The sequence below is a fragment of the Anser anser genome, assembly GCF_964211835.1.
Source record: "Anser anser genome assembly, chromosome: 1".
In the NCBI taxonomy this organism is placed as follows: Eukaryota; Metazoa; Chordata; class Aves; order Anseriformes; family Anatidae; genus Anser; species Anser anser.
The window spans coordinates 151,311,278-151,334,667 of NC_139720.1; the positions used below are offsets into that span (position 1 = coordinate 151,311,278).

General features: G+C 38.1%; 1 protein-coding gene and 1 long non-coding RNA gene across 7 annotated transcripts in view; one reads left to right on the plus strand and one right to left on the minus strand.

Moving 5' to 3' along the window:
- The window catches only part of NALF1 (NALCN channel auxiliary factor 1), a 517,684-nt gene that overhangs the window by 237,341 nt on the left and 256,953 nt on the right, over positions 1–23,390 (plus strand). The window lies entirely within an intron of this gene.
- Positions 1–23,390, minus strand: part of LOC310903243 — a 116,971-nt gene that overhangs the window by 79,026 nt on the left and 14,555 nt on the right. Inside the window, exon 2 of one of the 2 annotated variants that reach the window (XR_014587374.1) lies at positions 151–23,176. This is a non-coding gene — a long non-coding RNA (uncharacterized lncRNA). Of the gene's footprint in view, positions 1–150; positions 23,371–23,390 lie in introns of those variants that run through there. The other variant, XR_014587375.1, reaches the window with a different exon arrangement.

Below are 23,390 nucleotides of genomic sequence, written 5' to 3' on the forward strand. Positions count from 1 at the left end.
GCTCCTCCACGGGCTGCAGCGTGGAGATCTGCTCCGTGTGGGACCCATGGGTGCAGGGGGACAGCCTGCTCCACCAGGGGCCTCTCCACAGGCTGCTGGAGAACTGCTGCTGCGTGCCTGGAGCACCTCCTGCCCTCCTGCTGCACTCACCTTGGGGCTGCAGGGCTGCTTCTCACTCCTCTCTCCCAGCTGCTGTTGCTCAGCAGTTTCTTCCCTTCCTTAAATCTGCTCTCCTGGGAGCCCAACCACGGTCACTTACTGGCTCGGCTCTGGCCAGCGGCGGGTCCCTTTGGAGCAACCAGAGCGGGCTGGAGCTGCCTCTGATCTGGCACGGGGCAGCTGCTGGGTTCTGCTCACAGAGACTGCCCTCTCAGCCCCCTATAGGTTTCTAAAACTGTGCCGTGTAAAATCAATACTTTTTTTTTTTTTTTTTTTTTTTTTAACCCTAGTAAAACCTCCTGCTTCACCTTTAGGATTTTACAGCGTACCACAACTTCCACTCATTACATTCATTTTTCTAGTATAGCTTTATTTTTTTATTTATCTTTGTCAGCAATTCCATTTCACAGTAACTGCTTTTTCCTTTTCTTATCTGTGTCTACAAGAACTTCCGTAGTCTTTCTGTTCTGTTATGCTGAACCATACTGCACGCTAACTTCAAGTCACTTGTAAACAAACATACTAAACCCAAAAGAAGAAATGCCTTCTTTCAATTGCTCTTCTAGCTTTTCCTGTCTGCTCCCTGTACTACAAATTGTGCCTTGTGTACCTATTGATAGAGATACCTGCTTTCATATGCTGATACATACTGGTTTTACAAGCAGACCACACATCAAAACCTAAATTCAGTGCTTTTTCAATCTGCTGTATTAATAAATAGGTAATTTCATTCTACCTGTACTCTTTACAGTTACTGGCTTTTGTTTCTGTTGTGTCAAAAGAAAGTGGCTTAGCAAAAAGCAAGCCACAAGCAATCAACAGATGTGTGGGATGGCACAGTGGTTGTGACCATGATAATACACGTAAATGGATATTCGTTCCTAATTGAGTTTGTATTACCTTTTTTTTTCTTTCTTTTTCTTTCTTTTTCTTTCTTTTTTTCTTTCTTTTTCTTTTTCTTTTTCTTTTTCTTTTTCTTTTTCTTTTTCTTTTTCTTTTTCTTTTTCTTTTTCTTTTTCTTTTTCTTTTTCTTTTTCTTTTTCTTTTTCTTTTTCTTTTTCTTTTTCTTTTTCTTTTTCTTTTTCTTTTTCTTTTTCTTTTTCTTTTTCTTTTTCTTTTTCTTTTTCTTTCTTTTTCTTTTTCTTTCTTTTTCTTTTTCTTTTTCTTTTTCTTTTTTCTTTTCCTTTTTCTTTTTCTTTTTCCTTTTTCTTTTTCTTCTTTTTCTTCTTCAGGAAAAAGGAGATACAGGAAAGCTGGAGAGGGACTCTTTGTCAGGGAGTGTAGTTATAGGACAAGTAGTAATGGCTTTAAACTAAAAGAGGGTAGATTTAGATTAGATATAGAGAGGAAATTCTTTACTGTGAGGGTGGTGAGTTGCCCAGAGAAGCTGTGGATGTTCCCTAGATGTTCTCTGGAAGTGTTTAAGGCCACGTTGCATGAGTCTTTGAGAAATCTGATCTAGTGGAAGTGTCCCTGCCTATGGAGTGGGTGCTGGAATTAGATGATCTTGAAGATCCCTTCCAACCCAAACCATTCTATGGTTCTATGAAATTTCTTTACGTCTTGACAACGTTTTGTAATGGAGATCATTTGCCATCTATAGCAGTCTAACTTCATTTTTTTGATCAGATAACAATTTCAGACACTTTTTATTAAAACTTCACATTGGAGAAATAAGCAGCATAATATAAAATTCAAGGAGAATAAAATTAACTGCCAGATATAATAATAACAGGATAGCTAGTTTTACAGAAAATAACATATGCATGTCATTGTTTGATTTCCATATCCTAAAGGTTGACTTATTTGTTGTAGTTTTACTACGTGGAAAAGTTACTGATTCTTCTAAATCTGTGGGAGAACCCCATATTCTGGTTAACAAAAGGCATACTAGTTTCAAACATTTTTTCCTGAACTTTGGAGAAAATCATAGTTCCCTTGAATCTGGGTATTTTATAGTTACAAAATTCATCAAAAAACACAGGAAATAACATTTCAGTTCTCTCCTCTGTTCTTAGGAGGCATGAATCCAAGACCCCATAGAGTTAATGACCCTTCTTGATGGAGCTGTTACATTTTGCATAAAACAGTTTTTTTAGTAAAACAATAATTTTTGAGACAAAGTAGGTTATTTCCTATGCAAAACTGATTTTTTCACAGGCATTTTGAATGGCTTTAATCCTTGATGTTCCAAATGAAGGGGTCTTGCCTCCTTCTCTTCTTCCTTCTCCTGCTCTCTCAACCTAGCCATGTCTGAGCATTTTTTTTTTTCCCAGATGAAACTATACGACAATTTTTGGTAAGTGCATAGACAATTTTGTGATCATAGAATCATAGAATATCCTGAGTTGGAAGGAACCCACAAGGATCATCGAGTCCAGCTCCTGGCTCTGAACAGGTCTACCCAAAAATTCAGACCGTACAACTATGGGCATAGTCCAAATGTTTCGTAAACTCCAACAGGCTTAGTGCTGTGACTACGCCCCTGGGGAGCCTGACCGACATGACTACGTCTTCCCTGGAGAGCACAACCATACTCTCAGTGAAGAACCTTCTCCTGATATCCAGCCTGAACCTCCCCTGTCGCAGCTTGACTCCATTCCCATGGGTCCTATCACTGGTGACTAAAGAAAATAGATCAGCGCCTTCCCCTCCACTCCCCCTCATGAGGAAGCTGTAGACCGCGATAAGGTGTTCCCTCAGCCTCCTCTTTTCCAGGCTGAACAGACCAAGTGACCTCAGCCGCTCCTCGTGCGTCTTCCCCTCTAGGCCCTTCACCACCAATGATGGTGATCAAAATATGATGACATATTTTGGGAAAGTCATACTTTGGTTCATTTGGCATCTGTAAACATAGGCTTCTTCCAACTTTATCATTTCCATGCACCAAATAAACAAATAAACAAACTAAAAGACAAAAATTTGGCCAGCTTTTGGTACCACATGTATATGTCATCTGAAAAGGATGCTATTAAAAATCTATCAATGTACAAAAATATATACATGTCCATTTGCCTTACAGTAGTAATTAAATAATTTGGAAGGAAAACGTTAAATCTAACTCTAGTTGATTTTAATATTGGAATTTGTTGGTATGAAAGCACAGGCATGTTACTGTTTTGCTAAAACAGAACAGACAGCGTGAAAGTGATCATGAGATTAAATGGTGTATTGAAAAGAGATGAGCTTTGGCACACAAAGTGGCTTTTCCTTGTTGCTGATATCACTTTGATTCGTATGCTCAGCAGAGTGTGAATGAAATAAGGACTGCAATGCTGTGTTTCTGGTTGCAGTATACTAAATTAAAGCTTAGATTTTCCTTAGCAAAACCACCGTCTGAATTAGAAACTATCTCCTGTACTAGGGAAATATGGATTCTGCTAATTAATATATAGTTTGATATAATCTAATTAGAAGTGCTTTTAGAAATAGGAAAATCGTTTATCTGATAAGGCTGAAGAGCAGAAAAACAGCACTGCACAGATGGTATGCAAGGTTCAGATTCAAGTTTATGAGGCAGATTTCTGCCTGAAGTTTGTCACAATCAACTTCCACTGATTTGTGAACATTGAAATAAGGGGGATTTCTTTCTGAGCAAGGATGTAGTTTTTTTACATGTCATCAACTCCATTGTGAATCTCATTTTGGAAGACAGGTAGCTTGGAAACTGAAGCAGTGAATAAATCCTATTCTGTATGAATGAGACTAAGCCAGGCTGTGCCTTAGCAACCACCAAGCAACTATCAGATGATCTAATATCAAAGATAGCTGGCAACATGGAACAGCTTGCTAGCAGCTGAGATCTGATGGTTAGTAATGTGTAGCACGTGATTGCTAATTTGAAAATAAGAAGCATTGGTATGTACTTATTATTTAAGACAGGGAAGACACAATGTTAGCACCAGAAACCATTACATTCCCTAGACTACAGAGCAGTTTCACCAAATAGGCCCACTGGGTCAACAGTTACCCCTACGGAAAAATGAAACGCTACAGTGAGTGTAAGTGTGAGGTGTATAATGTCAATAAGTACTTACTATGTCTATATATAGATAATGAGAGCAGTCTTTTTTCTTTCTTTCTTTCTTTCTTTCCTTTTTTTTTTTTTTTTCCTGTTTCCCTCAACTTCAAAGGCAAGAAGTTCCTAAGCTGTGTTCCTATAAGACTCTGTTAGAGCCTGTCAGATGCTGTTACTGCCAGGCTTTGTCTCATATAAACCTGTCACAAGCACCAAACTGCTTTGACTGCTTCTGTTGCTCCTGAAAGTTGAGTGCTGGAAAACAAAATGACCCATGAAAAGCCCTCCTCATGACTGCACCTGCTCATGGCTTCTGGCAAAGAACAGCATTGACTTCTCACTGCTGTTTCCTACATGCCTACCTTTGTGCCCTAGTTCTTATTCTGGCTCTCAGCTCTCCCATTTGAGGTCTGTTGTAATAGATTAGATGATCTAGTTTCAAGCTGAGCCATGTTGGTGCTATGAGAAGAAGAAGAAAGCAGATATTTTGAATGGGGATGGAGTATGAAGCTTCAGCAAAAGCTCTGCAGTTTTTGACTTTCCCTTCCATTTCTCCATGTCTCTCTTGCTTGGAGAAAATGTTTCTTTTGGTGACAGCAAAGTTAACAGGCACAGAGTGACAAGAGATAAGCAGGGACTGTTGGTTATAGCAGAGGCTGGCATGTGCCACCTTCCCTGGAGGTCTTTAAAAGACGTTTAGATTTAGAGCTTAGTGATAATGGTTTAGTAGAGGACTTACTAGTGTTAGGTCAGAGGTTGGACTTGGTGATCTTGGAGGTCTCTTCCAACCTAGATGATTCTATGATTCTGTGATTCTGTGCTCCTTGCGTATAGCAGCAGCTGGTTCACTGGGGCATAGATCTCAAGAAAAGGTATGTCAATTTAAAGTACGAGAATCATCTACGTAGAAATGCCTGAGCTAAATTTGTATGAGTTTTCTAGCTGTGACAGGATAAATTCAGCTGCAGGATGTTATTCATCAGCTTTCTCTTTAGTTTTTCACTTGCTGTTGCTTGCTTGAAATAGTCATGAAAATTCTTTCTTCTTTGCTTACAGAAAACAAATATTTTATTGTACATGACTGTCAGGTTAAACCATTATGAGTTTGGGTTACCAAATAACAAAGCCGATTACAGAAATCAGTAATTTACACAACTGATCATCAGGCATAGGAATCTAAATCTACTAATCTACAAGCCTGCATATTCCCAAGTGTGCTGCTTATTTTCCTCACTTTATGAGCAATTTAAAAATATATATCCATACAAAATTAGTAATAACCCCAAAGGTCATTATTTACAATTTTCTGTCTTTATCTCAATTAATTAAATATATTTTATTGTCCATAATTATTATACCAAAGGCAAGGTAGAAAAGACCTTTAGAAGTGTATTAAACTGTCTTCCTTAAGAATTTTTTTTAACGGTTAAGGTTTTGGAGAATTTTTTAATGTGTGTGATTCAAATATTGCCATGCTGATAAGTTTTTTATACCTCCCTTTCAAACATCTGTGGACCTTTGATAGCCATGATTTCCACCATGACTGAGAGTTTCATGAAAACTCCAGTGAGCATACTAACTTTCTTCATAAACCATCTAACATCAAAAATTAAAAAAGCAAAAGCAAAAACAAAACCAAAAAAAAAAAAAGAAAAAGCAACTAAAGAAGTCGCAGCAGTATGGTACTCACTGTAGACTAGTATTCACGGTTGCTGACAGGGTTGTATAAACCCTGTTTAGCATCTTTGTCAGTAACATGGATGGTGGGATTGAGTGCACCCTCAGAAATTTTGCCGATGACACCAAGCTGGGTGGTGTGTCGAAATGCTGGAGGAAAGGGATGCCATCCAGAGGGACCTTGACAGGCTTGAGAGGTGGGCCTGTGCAAACTTCATGAAGTTCAACAAGGCCAAGTGCAAGGTCCTGCATCTGGGCCGAGGCAATCCCAAGCACAAATACAGGCTGGGCAGAGAATGGCCTGAGAGCAGCCCTGAGAAGGACCTGGGGGTGTTGGTAGACTAGAAGCAGCAATGTGTGCTTGCAGCCCAGAAAGCCAACCGTATCCTGGGCTGCACTAAAAGCAGCGTGGCCAGCAGGTTGAGGGAGGTGATTCTCCCCCTCTTGTGTGACCCCACCTGGAGCCCTGCATTCCGCTCTGGGGTCCCCAGCACGAGAAGGACATGGAATGGTTAGAATAAGTGCAGAGGAGGGCCACAAAGATAGTCACGGAGATGGAGCACCTCTCCTATGAAGACAAGCTAAGGGAATTGGGGTTGTTCAGCCTGGAGAAGAGAAGGCTTTGGGGAGACCTTATAGTGGCCTTCCAGTGTTTAAAGAGGGCCTAAAAAAAAAAACAGTGGAGGGCTTTAAACTAAAAGCAGGTACATTTAAATTATACATTAGGAAGAAATTCTTTACTCGGAGTGTGATAAAGCAATGGAACAGGTTGCTCAGAAAAGCTGTGTATGCTCCATGCCTGGAGGTGTTTAAGGCCAGGATGGATGGGGCTTTGAGCAACCCAGTGTAGTGGGAGGTGTCCCTGCCCATGGAGTAGGGGTTGGAGTTAGATGATGTTTAAGGTCCCTTCCAACCCAAACCATTCTATGATTCTCTGATTTTGAAACATTTTTAGAGCATTTGGTTCTAAAACTAAACAGATTACATTTACTTTTAGTACTTCCACAAGCACAGTACCCCCAGCTGTAGTCTGTACATATTTTCAGTGACAGGATACTAAATTCCCTTATCCTGTTTGTTCGATCCAGTGACGTGGTGATTTTTCTGTTCTCATCTGCTTTGAGGAAAGAATGGTAGGCCTCTTTGCAGGTCTGTCAGTATAAAAATGCTACTCTGAGAAACTACTGCAGTAAAGGAAAATTAATTTAGCTTGTTTGTTTGTTTGAATGATTGCTTTAACAAGTTTTACCCTGTTAAAATAAAGTTAAAATTCTCCCAGAGTTTTGGGAATTACTCATTGTCAATTATCCAGCTGTTATTAGTTGGAGTTGCAAACAACCTCCCTTCATCTTGACTGATTTCCTCAGGGAGTTTCTCCCAGTTTAATTACTGGAACAGTTGGATAGCCCTTTGCCCCGTTATTACATTCCCGGGACCACTGCTCTTTGCCAGAAGATGGTGTGCTAAACTGAAGATTTACTGAAGAACTCTCTCGGACTACTTTCCTGTCAGTACAGAAGGCTCCAAATGCTCCAGAATGAGATTCAGCAATGAAGTGGCAGAGCATGAGATATAGCTGTAAGGAAGATGTTGGAATGAGTGCAAAACACAGGGAAGGCAGAAGGGTAGAACTGGTGAAAGCATATTGAGGCTTTACATACAAAGCTGCGGAGTGAAACAGGAGATCTGGTGACGTTCAGACACTTCGATTACATAACAGCAATTGGAGGACTTTGGCTTCATAGATCAAATGCAGTAATCACTTATCTAAGGTTGCCTTTTTAAGTTCCAGTACATTGGCTATATATGGAAAGATATGTATAAATATAAAGCAGAAAATGTATGCCAAAATACTATTTGATCCTTAAAGACCCAATTAATCCCATTTAAAATGTAATTATAATCTTCTGTCTCTATTCAATTTAAAGATTTTTCATATGTATATATACATATATACAAAAAATGGATTCTTTTTAGGGGTGTCGTCATAACAGGAGTTTTTTTAGAAACATTATATTTTATGGAAAACATTTATGTTCAAGGATGGTTGGAAGTTTTAATTGATTTTTCACACTTCAGTGCAGGCAGTTTCTGCAAATATTTCTTGTTTGTTCTCAGTAAAATGTCCCAAACTCAGATTTAATTTTGATGTCCTAAGGAGGTTACAGTGCTTAGAATTCCAATATAATATTTAAATATGTTTCAACTTTAACATCAAGTAAAGTGTCCTTACTAGTTTTGTGGATGTTAAACGCCACCTTATATGGTCCTGCTGTCTCCTAAGTTTTAAGCTGTCTATACAGCTTAAATGGTGGGACAGACTTTGCATTCCTAGCCTGACTAGCACCTTACTTTTCAAACTGTCTCAATGAAATGAGAAAGACTACTTAAAGAATATGCTTTTGATCCTGCAACACCTAACCCCATTTGATTTTAAGCAAGGAAATTCTCACTGAAAACACTTATGATGGTTTTATCCACAAAACCAGTATGTCTATAAGGATTTACAGGATTTAGTTTATATATGTCTCAAAAGGAAAGCCTGATACAGTATCTGGGCAATAATGTATATTTAATAAGTAATTTCAAATGCAGTTTATATTTTCTGCTGCTGTACATATAGCTGACTGTGTACTAGACCAGAATTTCCAGGGTTTAGCCATTAAAATTTATGAGAAATTGGATACATAAAAATAAAAATGTTAATATTCTGACAGCAGTTTTTCCTGCAATTGCAATATGACAGCAATTACTGTGCTAAAAAAATGTTTAAACATATTTTTACTCTTCCTTTACAGATATTATGGATTATTGCAATACAGTCTATATTATGTACCTGCTTAAAGATGAAATATGTCTGCATTTAAGAAATGAGGTCTGAATTAGACATTGCCTGTGTTAAAGGGAACAACCCAATATGCATCACCAAGTATTGTGAGTGGAGGGTTAAGTGCATGCATCGTCTCTCACGCCAATAATGTCACTAAGGAGAAAAATTTGTCACTAAGGAGACAAGTGTATGCTTTTATTTCACCCCTGTCTGTCCCACTCCAGCACCAAATTCCAGACAGTTTTATGTCTGCTAAGCAAATCTGGGGGGGCATGTCTTTAAAACTAAGAACAAACTTGGAGAAAATACCAGGTGTGGTGGAGTGACTGTGCCTGAAAAAAAGGCCATACGTGTTATTTCTTTGCAGGGGGTACATACAGGACTCAGTTGCCTTTTGTACACACAAGATTCAGCAGTTTATCATCAGGACCAGAGAGTCAGAGGGGAGCCCACTCTCTGCTGCCTGAGGACACCTTTCTGTAGAAGAAGTTTAATTAAAATGTGTCCTCTACAGTATTTGATCTTGTGAAAGGCTGTCCAGTGTTTCAGTTAATGCCTCTGTAAATCCTTTTGCCAAGTGTTATTAATTTGACAACAGCCTTGGGAAGCACTGGGTCTTAAGGTCAAATATTCTTTGCCTCCCTTGGAATCCAGAAGTGCCTTGAACATCAGCAAGTGGAAGGAGAAGAGAGTGAACAGGAGTTATACAGAGGATCTCTAATGACGAAAATTGTTTAACTGTTTTTTTGTAGGATCATTTTCAAAACATATTTTAATTTCTATGAAGAAAATACATTGTTTGCCCTAAAGGGTCTTTTAAGTAAATGAGCCTCTTGTTGGGAAACAGCGTTCTACTTATATCTGATATATACATATTTACAGCAATATTGAATTTTATATTAAAATAAATTATATATATTCCATGGAGAGATATATATATATATCCATGGAATTCTACGTTCACTGTATTGAAGTTAAAATATATGTCAAATGCTAAATGACAGTGTTAGCGCTCCAAAGTTAAGGAGCTTCTGATGATGATGCATTCAGTGCCAGATCAGCTTATATTCACTGAAGTGAATATAATTCTGAAACTTCAGAATTATATACAGGTTGAAAAGCTGGAGTTATATATTTTCCTCTGCACTTGGATGACTCTCATTTAGATTACAAAAAGGAAGAGACAGTGATGAAAATACAAACTGTTGAGCAATGTCCTGAACATGAAGCTCCTGGCTCCTGTAATCAAGTACAAAATAACTGAAGCTAATTAACTGTAGTGTAAAAAACAAAACAACAACAACAAAAAAAACACTCTTAGAAAGTAGAAGGACTCAGCCTGATAACTGTATGGATCTGAGCCATTCCTTTAGCACTGGGGAATGACTTATATTCTCTAGGCGTCTGCCCCATATTGGTCCATCCTCTTCTAACAATTTTCTTTATTACTTAGAAGATCTGGGAAAGGGAACAGAGGCTTAATTAAAGAGTGTCATTACTCTGAAACTTAGAGAGCATGACATACTTTAGTGGCTGCAAAATAAATGTTTCCACTACTTGTTATTATTCCACTTAATTTCCAAAACTTCATATCGCTTAGCAGATCGTCAGAACAGTTCAAGTTATTTATGTAACTAAAGAAGTATACCTAAAAATATTATAGTTTTACAGAACTAGAGTTCCTTATTTTACAGAAAACAAACAAACAAACAAAAAACAACCAAACAAACAGACAAAAACACTTTTCAAATTAGGACCCAATTCATTACATTTGACAGAGTTTTCTCACATTTAACAAACAAAATTCATTTCTGAGATGAGAACAAAGAATAGAAAATTTAATTAATTTAACCTTGAAAGAATAATTTCTCAGAAATAAATGAGCAAATTAAAAAGGCCAGGAAAATATTTTTGAAGACAAATGAATAAAATAAATATGGAATTCCTAGAGGAAGGACAGTTTGAAAGATGATGCTTCTAAACAAGAATCTGGAGACTACAAAATATAAAAATAATTTTTCAAACTCACAACTCATATTGCAAATAAACTTTAATTTTTCTGAGTATTTACAGTTGCCTAAAGATCTGGTATCATTGAATTCTCACTAGAAAGGTCCAAGGATTTGATAATTAGAATTAGATAATAGCAACTGCAAACTCAAAACTGATTAGCATTTACTTAATGGTTTGATTAGTAAAAAGCACACAGTTTTCACACACATAATTAGCTTAATACTTGAATACTTAGGTACTTGAATTATTTAAATTGGATATAGTTTGTATGGGTTTATTTCAATACATCAATTGTACTACAACTGTAGGATGATGAATTTCCCTTCAACTCTTCTCTGCCTGGGAAGAAGTTCCATTATTGAGAGAAAGCCACAGCAAAGCCAGCTGGCAGCCAGACTGTGAAATAATCACCCCATAAGGGACAAAAGTATAAAAGGAACCTTGTACTTTACTAACAGTGAAATGCAATATTAGTTACATACAAATCTTACAGAGCTTGAGATTGATCCAAAATACTCCTGACCTTATGGGCTAGTTTATTAGAAGAATGTATGAGCCTGTGAACTATAATATGGTAGTGTGTGGATATTTATGGATTTTGATTATGATTAAAAGCAATTTCATATAGCTATTAAAGCTACCTTAATGTTTCCTCCTGTTTTCAGCTCTGACTCTCCAGATGACCCCTTCTCGGCAAACAATCTAAGCATGTGCTTTAAATCTCCGCTAAATTCACTCTCCTTGAAAGCAACAGAAGATATTCTTGTAATATCCATATGTTCCTATTGACTTGAATATTTAGATATATTGAAATTTGGTCCTCAGGACATGCTGAATATGTATTCTAGGTCATTAATGAAGACTGTCTTCCCATTTAACATGAATTCTCATAAAGGTTTCATAATGTTCTTAAAATTAGAAATTTTGATGAGTGCAGAATACATAAGCAAAGAAAGGTATTTCACAGAAAGAACATGTACATGTGCTTGCCTAGATTAGAGAGCAAACTTCGTAAACTGAGTAACTCATTACATTTATAAATCCACATACAAATATGGCTGCAAGGACACTCACATTGTCCAAGTAGTCATTGTGTTGTGATGTGATTATTGTAGACTACCGACTACCCAGACTACTACAGAACCCAGACTACTGTGGCTCTGTTGTAAGTTTGAAAAACTGTTTTAAAGGCACCAGTATGGACCTGTAAATTGGTACAGCAGTTAGCAACACTATGCTATGATCATTAAAAGGACACAGAAGATGACTGACTAGCCTAATGGAATGTATTTCCTCATAAAGATGATGACTTGCATTGTATGTGAATTACTATGTTACTGCTTCCTGTGATCATGTTCCATCAGATTAATGCAATGTTATTTATGTGGATCATATATATTTTGACTTTTGCACCAAGCACAAAGAAAAAATATCATAACAGGGTGAATAGCATAGAATCCTAGAATCACAGAATGGCTTGGGTTGGAAGGGACCTTAAAGATCATATAATTCTACCCCCTCTGCCATAGGCAGGGATGCCACCCATTAGATCAGGTTGGCCAAGGCCTCATCCAACCTGACCTTGAACACCTCCAGGGGTGGGGCATCCACAGCTTCTCTGGGAAACCTTTTCTAGTGCCTCACCACCCTCACAGTGAAGAATTTCTTCCTAATGTCTGATCTAAATGTTTAGTTTAAGACCATTGTCCTATGGTCCTATCATCATCTACCCAAGTAAAGAGTCCCTCTCCATCCTTTTTATAAGACCCTTTTAAGTATTGAAAGGCCGCAAGGAGGTGTCCCGGGAGCCTTCTCTTCTCCAGGCTGAACAGACCCAGCTCTCTCAGCCATTCTTCATAGGCAAGGTGTTCCAGACCTCTGATCAGCTTTGTGGCCCACCTCTGGACTCGCTCCAACAGGTCCACCTCTTTCTAATGCTGGGGACACCAAACCTGGATGCAGTTCTCCAGGTGGGACTTCCCGACAGCACAGTAGAGGGGGACTATAATCTCCATTGACCTTCTGGTCATGCCTCTTTTGATGCAGCCCAGGACACAGTCGGCCTTCTGGGCTGGAAGCATGCACTGCTGGCTCGTGTCAAGCCTTTTGTTTAACAGAACTCCCAAGTCTCTCTCTGCAGGGCTGCTCTCGATGAGTTCTTCTCCCAGTCTGTACTCCTGTCTGGGATTGCCTTGACCCAGGTGCAGCACCTTGCACTTGGAATTGTTGAACCTCATTTGGTTCACATGGGCCCACTTCTCTAGTCTGTCCAGGTCCCTTTGAATGTCATCTCTTCCTTCTTTGGTATGAATTGCACCACCCAGCTTGGTACCATCTGCAAACTTGCTGAGGGTGTACTCGATCCCACTGTCTATGTCATTGATGAAGATATTAAATAGTACTGGTCCCAGAACAGACCCCTGAGGGACACCACTCGTCCCCAGCCTCCACCTGGACACAAAGACATTGACCACCACTCTCTGGGTGTAATCTTCAATCCAATTCCTTATCCACTGGATGGTCCACCATTCAAATCCATATCTCTCCAATTGGAGATCAGTCATGTGTCATGTGGGACTGTGTCCAAGGCCTTACAGAAGTCCAGGTAGATGACATTGATCGGTCTTCCCTTGTTGACTGAGGCAGTCACTCCATCACAGGTCACCAGACTGGTCAGGCAGGATTTGCCCTTGGTGAAGCTGTGCTGGCTGTCTTGCAATATTCTCACTGACTGTTGATCTCCATGCTTTACCTAATTCATTTTCTCTCTTTTGTCTAACAATTATGAGTGTAAAAAGACTGAGGCAGGGGTATTAGAAACAATTTTCTCAGCACAGGAATACAGTTGTTCTGCTGTTGTAGCTGGACTTTAAAAAATACATTTTTCTTGCAACACTTTGTTTTTCTTGTGACATATACAGAAATTATATCTTTTTCTTTAAGCAGGATGTACAGAATGATGAAAAGTTTCTCACAGAAAATGGAATTATTATTAGTCTATAACATTGTGATGGCTTGTTTCAAAATATTTGTACTGCACATAGGACTAAGATAATGTAAAACTGATAGAGAATCCTGCTTTGAATCATTTCACCTGTCATCCAAAGATTAAGTTACAAGAGAAATGCATGAGAAAACAAATCAGGCTTTTGGAAGTGGGCTTCATACACAACTCGGGGTGGCGTTGGGCTGGGCGGGAACATTGTGAAAACGGTGGTTTCAAGATTCATTTTGTTTGTATTCAAAACCTTTCGAGTAGTGGCTCAGCAAACAGGGTATTGCTTAGTGTAAAGTTTCATGAGAGCTTAATGTTTTCATTTTGTTTAAATGTAAATAATCAACATGTTTAAAGCATGCTGTTACAAGGTCTGGTACATTTCTGAGATGTGTTAGGAGATTCACTTAGTTCTTTAGATGACTGAGATCAAGTTTCCCACAAAAACATCTGTTTTGCAGCAGGTAGTATCCAACCTCTGCCATTGGTATCACCAATATATAGATGGGACATTTCTGTGTTGTCACCCAGAAAAAAAGTGATGCAACCATGACCAGCCCAAAAAGTGTTTTTCCATACAAGTATGAATCTTGTTCACCAAGACATCAATCCGTTGTGCAGCCTGTAAAAGGCCTATAAATTTAGCCTAGAGTCTGTCCTCAAGACTATTCTTTATCTAGCAGCTTTTTGTTGCAAAAGCTGGGCTCTTTGCAAAATGGAATTGTTTCACAGAACAAGACCACAGAAGCAGGAGGGAATAGATGACCATTCTTGTGAAATCTGTCAAGCAGTTGGGTACTCAGCAACAAAAATATTAATCAAATAGTGGTTGTAAGTGTCTTCCTTTTTGTTTTATGAACAGATTGCTCATGACAAAATCTAAAGCCAGAAGAAAATTTTGTAGTATTGTCACCATTTCATTCTTTTTTTTTTTTTTTTCCCGGTTTTTAATACTGCCTTCTAACATCTGCTAGACAAATTTATATAAAGTAGTTAGGTATCTAATAATCAGTGGAATGTCCTTGTTTGGACAAATGGCCTAATTTAATGCCACATTGCTATTGCGTTATTCTTTCTATTAATCATTTCCAACAGATTGCAAAGCAAATTGACCTCTAAAAACTAGGGAGTCACTTTTGTTATGTTGTCCATGCTTCAGAATGTTTTTCTTTCAAATTAAAAAAGGGACTCAGGAAGAAGGAAGTACTTATCGCTATTAAATTCTGTTTTATAATACTGTTTAAGCAACATTCTAGCAATGATTTCAACTGGTGAATGCCAGAATGATGAGCTTTTATAAAATAGAAAAGCTCCCTAATTATGCTCTAAAATTAGTTGGTTGCCCTCTTTTCTGATTATGCATCATTTTTCAAAACGTGTTCTCTAGTATGATTCTCGATGTCATAAAGATCATGATTACCTGTTTACAAAGAATTAGTGGAACAATAGCAGTCACTGTTAGAATACGTAGCATTTTCCCACAGCAGCAACTGAAATCTCAGCTTTACTTTTACATTTGCCACAGCAAAGAACAGTAATGGCTAGAATATTGATTGTTGCTAACAGTTGTGTATATACTGACTATCATCTATAATGTGCAAAATTCTTTAGCATAGCGGGCAAATGGAATGGATATAGTCATTCTTCCACTCCTATTAGATATATTGCTTTAACCTATCTAAACTCTCTACTTCATGATAAGCATGTCAAGTTAAAAGATTATCTTCAGAGGGAGAGAACTGCTGTTTATAACCATTGGAGGTAGGACAAGAACTACCAAGCTGCTTCAGGAATATCTATTGTGGTTTTGGCATGTCTAACGCTGTCAAGTTAGCTTGAGGTTGTCACCTGTGTGTAGTTGTTTGACTGCAAAGTGCATAGTTTGCATTTCTTCTGCAATTTATGTGTCTCTGTGTTTGTTTGCAAGAAACTAAGAATCAAACAGCATTGATGCATAAGATAAGAGCAACTGACATTATCTACCTCAACTAGTGCACAGCATTTGACAATGTCCCCCATGATATCCTTGTCTCTAAATTGGAGAGACGGATTTGATGGATGGGCCATTCGGTGGGTAAGGAATTGGCTGGATGGTCGCACTCAAAGAGTTGCAGTCAGTGACTCAATGTCCAGGTGGAGATCAGTAATAAGTGGTGTTCATCAGGGGTCAGTATTGGGACTAGCACTGTTTAACATCTTTGACAGTAACATGGATGGTGGGATTGAGTGCACCCTCAGCAACGTTGCCAATGACACAAAGCTGGGTGTGTTGAAATGTTGGAGGAAAGGGATGCCATCCAGAGGGACCTGGACAGGCTTGAGAGGTGGGCCTCTGTGAATCTCATGAGATTCAACAAGGCCAAGTGCAATGACCTGCATCTGAGCCAATGCAATCCCAAGCACAAATTCAGGGTGGGAGGAGAATGGATTGAAAGCAGACCCGAGGAGAAGGACCTAAGGGGTACTGTGCTTGCAACCCAGAAAGCCAACCATATCCTGGGCTGCACCAAAAGCAGCATGGCCAGCAGGTTGAGGGAGGTGATTCTCCCCCTCTACTCTTCTCTTGTGACCCCACCTGGTGTACTGTGTTCAGCTCTGGGGCCCCCACCGCAAAGGACATGGACCTATTACAAGTCCAGAGGAGGGCCTCCAAAGGGCTGGAGCACCTCTCCTATGAATGCAAGCTAAGGGAATCGGGGTTGTTCATCCTGGAGATGCGAAAGCTCTGGGGAGACCTTATAGTGGCCTTTCAGTACCTAAAGGGGGCTACAGGAAAGGAGGGACTCCTTTCCTGTGGGAGTGTAGTGATAGAACAAGTGGTAATGGCTTTAAACTAAAAGAGAGTAGGTTTAGATTAGATATAGAGAGGAAATTCTTTACTATGAGGGTGGTGAGTTGCCCAGAGAAGCTGTGGATGTTCCATCCCTGGAAGTGTTTAAGGCCACGTTGCATGAGTCTTTGAGAAACCTGATCTAGTGGAAGGTGTCCCTGCCCATGGAGTGGGTGTTGGAATTAACTGATCTTTAAGGTCCCTTCCAATGCAAACCATTCTACGATTCTATATAACTTCAGAGCAGTCGATATAGTACATATCTTTATAGTCCATAGTAAGGAGTTTGTGACTTCATGTTTGTAAGCACAGGGGAAGTGTTTTAATTCATTTCTATAATTATCAGGGATTCCCAGGCTGCCTGATTGCTCTGGAATCTTTGATTTGATCAGAGCTGTGACTTTCCTCCCTGAAAGCATCCTTAATTAAAATAATATTTTGGGAACTGTGAAGGAACTCCTCCGGAAAAGAGACAGAACAAGGAGGAGGGAAAAGTGAGGAGACAGTCTTGCCAGGATGCTGAGAAGTGAAAGAGCACTGTTAGGAGAGGAGAGAAGTATGATTATGCAGCATCATAACTTCAGTAGCCTCTGCTAGAACAGAGAATAATAGCAGCACACGAGAGAATTTTCCCTTTGCAGTCACAAAATGAAATGACTCCCTACATGGGAATGTAGATCTTTCTCTATTCTGTCTTTCACAGGTGAACAATTAATTGCAGCTTTTGAAGGAGGGTGTATATGTCCTCCTTTTCATTTGGTTTCTTGAAAGGGATGTCCAATGAAGAAATCCCTTAGAAGTCTATCTTGGAATTGCTTTGCAAAGTGAATACTAAAGACTTTTACGGGTTTCCTAATCAGACATTTCTGCTGTCTACAATAGTTAATGTTTTTGCAGTAGATCTGTGTCTCAGATATTAATTCCTTGGTTAATCTATATTGCATTAAATGTGGAAAAGGAATAAATTTTGCTAATCCTCCTATTATCATTACAAGCAAGATGATGGGTTGTGATACTGACTTTTGGAACATCATAAGATTCAACCTGATTCAATCAGGACAGCAATTCTGAAAGTACAAAGCTCATATTAGGTGTTTTCTGCATCAGTTCATGGAACAACAAGAAATTCAAAGTGACACTTCTGAAATAAAACAAGTATTAAACAAACAGCTATTATAGCACATTGGGATGAAGGCTTTGTTTTAGGCACATGCAAGATTAATTAGCATTAAAGAGCTTGATATTTTTAGTTACTTTCTCCTCAAATGAAAATTGTAAAAATAATTGAACTGAAATAATTGAAAATTACAATTGCAGTGCTTATGGACCCTTAAGTATCACAGTGCTAGTGGGTACCTGTAATTGTTGTATAAAGCATAAGACCACTAGATTTATAGCTGTGAGCAGTTTCACTAAAATATCAAGTCTCTCTTTCCAGAGTTTTCCCATTTCAGTATTTCAAAATTCTCAGTCTTCTCCAACACTTTTTAAAGGAAGGATGAAAAAATTACAATAAAATAAAATTTATTCTTTATGTTGGTATTATTATTTTTCTTATTACTGAATGCTAAAGTTGTTACATAATGTGAATTAACAAGAGAATATCAGAAAAAAAAATCAGGCAAGTTTCTGTGATATTTTTGGGCTCATGTCGCTCCCTGAGGAGATGAAAGTTGGGATAAGTTCTGGTCTTAAAGTAGGTTAGGCAACACTCATTCCTATTTTAAGAAATAACTGTCTACCAAGCTGGTCTATGTATTTACTGGAAGCAACTCCTTTAGAAGTATTTTCTGACTAATAGAAGACTTTATTCGTTATTTTCTAGAATGTTCTCAAAATCCTATTATTTTTATGTTGCAACCTTTAGTATTTTCAAAACTGGAAAACTAAAATTTTAGTGAAGATTTAAATGTAAGGTTAGTATAAACTGCAAGGATCTGATTTTCTAAGATAATTTCCTCAACTCTTAGCAACTTTAATTTAATTTAGATGAACCCGTAGATACTACATAAGTACATACAATGGTATGGGTAAGTACTGTTCACATCAGTCATGTTGTATTTAACAGAAAATATTCACAGTGACTTTATTTTATTTTGATTAATCAGACAACAAAAATGGCATATTTTGTTCCTTCAATGTTTCGTTCCTGCAAGAAATTAAAAAATTAATTTGGTTAATTATTTTTGGCCTCATTTTTCAATTATAAGATGTTCTAGCCTAGTTTATCTTGAGGTAGGCTCTGTGTGCATTATGTTACAGTAATTGTCCAAAGATTGCCTTCTTTCACCAATATAAATTGCCAAGTCTTTTAAAACTAAACTTCTTTAAATTTTAAGGTAATAGGATAGCTATGCTGGTGAAAAGGAAAGAAAAGAGGGAAAGAATAAAAAAAGGGAGGGAGGCAGAGAGGGAAGCAGAAAGGGAGGGATGCCTTTAATGGTTGAATAAACCTTTCATCATCTCTACGTTTACCTCGGAAAGCATTTCTTGTCTAATGTATACTTATTATACAAAAGCACCTCTATCATCATCTTGATCTACCACTGCCCAAGTCATACCCTACAACATAGAAAAATCCTCTCCCTTATTTTTGTGACCTTCAGTAATTTCAACCCTTCCAGAGATTTGTTGCTTCTATTGCAATTTGGCCATGACTATTCTTTCTGCTGCCTTACCATTCACTTTTTAGCTGAGTATTTTCTCATTAGCTGGATCATCTGACTTAGAACAGATCCTGTTCTAAAGTACGGTAATGCCAGATTTATGCTATGATCTACAGTCTCATATTGGAATGCCTCTATTCTTCCCCTGGGAAGCCTGTGAATCTCTTGCTCACCTCTCCAAGAACTCAGGAGTCACTTCAGGTGGTAGGCGTTTGAAAGATAATCAGTATAGAATTTTGTTCTGCCATCTCTTTCCTTTATGCCATCTAAGTCATTCCTCAGCCTTGTTTTAGGCATAGCCAGGACTTACAATTAAGTTGTATGGCTTGATGTTAAAATCCGTACAAGTAGATTTCTCTTCCGTCTTAAAACCTGTTCTTAGATGCCTTCTGAGGCATCCGTATAAACATACAAGCAGCATGCAGTTAAAACATTAATATTTTCACTGAGTGACTGTTGGGATGTTTGTTTTCAGTCTGCTTTTATTTTCTCAGCTCTAGCTGGAAATGCACTGTCTCTTGGACTTTAACCTAAACATTGTGAGGGTGCTCACATTGCTGGTCCTTGGCAGAAACACCACTATAGCCACAGCTTATACAATGGGAAAATAGGCCCTGTGAGCGTCTTAGGGGGAGACACCCAAAACTGTCTGAAAGTGCATTTACCCTTCACTGATTATGCAAAAGTAGAAGGCAACCATCATTAAAAGAGCAACCAGAGGATTACAAAGAGATTTTTGACACAGTAGCCATCACCTTGCTAGAGCAGGTCACCGGTCAGCCTGTCCCATCTGGGTGCAGGTGGGCCTCATGGGGACTCTCTCACTAGTGCATGGGTCAGTGTGTGCAGGAAACAAGCAGCATGGGGAATGACACACTTGCCCCACAAGGAGGGGTGTGCACAAGGTGATCTGCCTGGGGTGGAGAGTGAGCTCGTGACACTCACAGGTTGGGCTGGGGGTTAGTTGTGGGGGGGGCTTCTTGGGATGAGTTATAAATCATATTTAAAAATTTGAAGGTATGTAGTAATACTTTGTAAGTATTCTATTTAACTATATGTCATTAGTAAATCTATCTTTATATATATATATATATTTGATAATTATTTGATTTAGAGTGCATGAAGTGATCATTTTTCCCCAGGGTCAACATCTAACCTATTTAAAAGACAGCAGTACTGTTTCAGACTGATGAGTGAGCTAGGTTAGTGTAAGCCTTCATGCTAGTGAGAGGGTTTACTGAATCATTATGAAAAAAGAGAAAAGAAAATAAATCGTTATTTTGATGGTGAAACTGGTAATGGATGGAAAGGTAGCCCATGCAGTGGTGGTTCTTTCTTTCAAGAAAGTTTATATATTTCTTATCAGCAAATTACAGCTAAAACTGTGACTCATATAAATTTCATTTATAAATTTCAAGAAAAAAGTGCTTTCCCAGCCTCTTTAGATAGTTTTTTATTTTTTATTTGTCTGTATATATTTTTTTAATACCTGATTTTAAAAGTGCTGTTTTGGTATGAATCTGATATTTCATTCTCTATGGACCATTTTTACGATTTAATCACTAGGAAAAAAGACTTCTTTCACTTCAGAAAATAAAAAATATTCCCTATTTATAAGAGAAGTGGAGTTCCCTGGGGTTGGCTTAATAAAATGCTGTAGCTCAAACAGTAGAATTATATGTTACGAATATGAAGCACAGATAACTATTTGTAGTAGTCTCCTCAGTAGCATTGCTATTTTTATGTTGTTTCACAGTTTTTGTTAAAGTTCCTAAAGAGGTTTGCCTTGACATGTGAGTGTGTGTGCCATCTGTTTAAAAAACAAAACAAAACAAAAACATACAAGAAAGAGATGTAAGAGATATTTCAGAAATTGTGGGAAAATACTGATATAGTTAATTAAAAATGAATATATGTAAAGAAGAAGAGTTTGTGGAGAATCTCAGAAGAAGTACTTAAGCAACCAAGGTCCTTAAGAACAATATGTCTATCCATGTCCTGTGGGCATCTCTGTTACATATATTTCTCTTGGAAATTAAAATTGCTTTTTGGATACCATACCTGCAGCAATGCCACAGTTACCACAATATACATTTTGTTTTCTTACTTGGCTCATTAGAGTGTTAAACATTGTCTCAGACAGTAGCAATGTCTTTTTCACAGCAGTTCATTAGACTATAGCTGGTCAGTTCTATCCATTGACTGGGTAATCTGCAATGCATTGTATTTATATAAACTTAATAGTTAAAACACAGAATCAGAGCAACAACAATAAAGAATCTGCACAGGCTGTCAATATATGCGTTCAAGAAAACTACTAGATGTTTCGTCACCTGTCCACTAGAGAAATGTTAGATTAGATTTTTCTCATTTTCTAAAAGGATTTTTTTAAAGTTTCCACATAATAAAAAACACAGGGAAAAAAAAAAAAAGAATTGATCTAAACAGTCCATAATACAGATCACATGGTGTTATCTGAGACATCTTATCACAGACAGTTGCATTTTCCATCTTCTGGATTAAGATATGCATATTACCATACTCAAAGATTTTTGACATGTCAGTGAATGTCTTACCTGTATATCACTACAAATTGGTTAATAAAGACAGCAGAAACCATTTGCTCTCAGGAATACAAAAGAGTGATCTTGATTTTCAAGCAAAAGAATAAAAATTAGAAATAAGTAATGAAAGAGAAAAATGGAGATAAAAGAAAAAAAGATCGTAAGATTCACAGTCTTCCCCTCCACCATTCTGTTTACACTTCAGATGATTTGAACATGACTAACTTCTTTTTAGGTACAGCTCCTTCTTTCAAACATTACCCTTTCAAAATTAAAGTCAAATTCTGTCTTCGCATGAAATTATATCTGCTGTTGTATCAGTGCAAAGTAAAGGCTTTGCAAAATGACTAGCTAAAAAAAAATCATGTCCTTCAGTAGGTAATGCTGGTGCTACTCCAGCAGAAAAGGCATATTGAATACATGAAGTTACATTTTTTAGAGAAGTTGGCACGTAGAAAAGTTCAGTATTAGTTCAACAAATGAGACAGGCTGGTGCAGACAGAGTTAAAGTTTACTCACAATAAGAAAAAATGTTAAGTTAGTGTTAAGAAACTGCCTTTCTACTGCTTGAAAGCATAACACTGTAATGTTTTTACCTATGTCTTTCCCCAACATATCCTCCATCAAAAAATGAGAAGGGGGCAGAAAATGAAGACTAGCAGTACAGTACAGAAGTTGCAAATTGTCAAGAAAGCAGAGACTCAAAGAAATTACAGGAAGACTGTGCAGATTTCTGGGCAGCAAATAGAAGAGGATCTTGCTTCCAGTAATGCAGTGCAGCACGCTGAGTTTGTGTTACTTGCTTCAGGGTAGTAAGAGTTCATAAAATCAAGCTGGTTACACAGCTATAGATCCCCTATAATGCAACATTTACTTTTTTCTTTGCCATAGGCAATAGATTTTCTATTATTGAATGTGAACTAATGAACTAGCAGAACAAGTCCAAGCCATCACCATCTCCTAAATGTGTTTCCAGGCTGTAAAAAACAGGGTAGTGGATAGTGTGCCACCTGCCTGACACTGCAAGCCAGCTTTTGGAGGATGCTCTCTGTTTGCACTGCTTGCTGCTGGTGCTCCTCTCCTTTTCAAGCACATTGTAAACATGCCCAGCGTACAAATCTTCTCAGCCCACACAGGGATGTGACAGCCACTTAACAAACCACAGTAGCATTACAGAGCAATCCAGGAAATAAATTTTCATGCAATCCTATTAAATATCTTTATAGACTGCCTTTCTCTGAATAGAAATGTGGTCTGACCACCAAAGCTGAAAGTCTGTGCAATCCCTACCACTCTAAACTTTATAAAACACTTGTACCAAGGCAAAGCAGGTTAAAACAGACATAAAATCCTACCCTTCTGATTATACAGCATTTACTACTCACCTCTTACAGATGTCAGAAATTCCAAGTTAGGGTTTCTACCTGTGAAAATAAAGAGCCTGAATTAGGAAAGCAGGGGTTTCATCTTGTTTCTTCTCTCTCTTTAATGCATACCCTAACTATTGAGTTGCTGGCTATTCAGATGTGGTTTGGAATTGGTTTCTTTCCATGTCTGGTTTTAACCAGAAATTTAATTTTGAACATTGATCATTGAGAAGCTGTTGAGTACATTCCCCCCCCCCCCCCCCCCCCCGCC